Source organism: Carlito syrichta, unplaced genomic scaffold (genome assembly GCF_000164805.1).
Source record: "Carlito syrichta isolate Samal-C Ts95f unplaced genomic scaffold, Tarsius_syrichta-2.0.1 Scaffold315832, whole genome shotgun sequence".
NCBI lineage: Eukaryota > Metazoa > Chordata > Mammalia > Primates > Tarsiidae > Carlito > Carlito syrichta.
In genome coordinates this window covers 48,797-49,622 of record NW_007259928.1, presented here as the reverse complement: position 1 = coordinate 49,622, position 826 = coordinate 48,797, and positions in this window count along the sequence as shown.

Sequence of the window (826 nt, the reverse complement as noted above, 5' to 3'; positions counted from 1 at the left end):
ATAAAAAAATCAGCTGGGTGTGGTAGTGCATGCCTGTAGTTCCAGCTACTTGGAAGCCTGAGGTGGAAGGATCGCCGGATCCCAGAGGGTTGAGGCTGTGGTGGCCTGGAGCGGCCACTGCACTCCAGCCTGGGTGACAGAGTGAGACTCCAACTCAAAAAAAAAAAAAAAAAAAAAAGAAATATTTAAGGGTGAGCCGGGCTTGGTGATTTAGCCTGTAATCCCGTGCTTTGGCAGGCTGAGGTGAGTGGATTGCCTGAGCCTGCAGGTTCGAAACCTGCCTGGGCAACTTGGTGAGATCTCATCTTTACCATAAATCAAAAAAATTAGCCGGGTGTGGTAGCGCGCACCTGTAGTTTCAGCTACTTGGAAGGCTGAGGCGGAAGGATCGCCGGAGCCCAGCAGGTGGAGGCTGCGGTGGCCGAGAGCGGCCACTGCACTCCAGTCTGGGTGACAGAGTGAGACTCCAACTCAAAAAAAAAAAAGAAATATTTAAGGGTAAAGGGTAATGATGTTTGCAACTTACAGTTGCCAAATGTTTAGATGAAAGAGTAATAGTGTAGATATATATATAGAGAGAGCAAATAGAACAAAACACTAAAACTAAGTGAATCTGGGATACAGAGATAGCAGTGCTGCTTAGTATTCTTGCAGTTTTCTATAAATTTGAATTTTTTGAAATAAAAAGGTTTTTTGTTTCTTGTTTTTGAGTTGGATTCTCACTCGGTCGCCCAGACTGGAGTACAGTGGCCGCTCCCGGCCACTGCAGCCTCGTCTGCTGGGCTCCGGCGATCCTTCCGCCTCAGCCTGCCGAGTAGCTGGAATT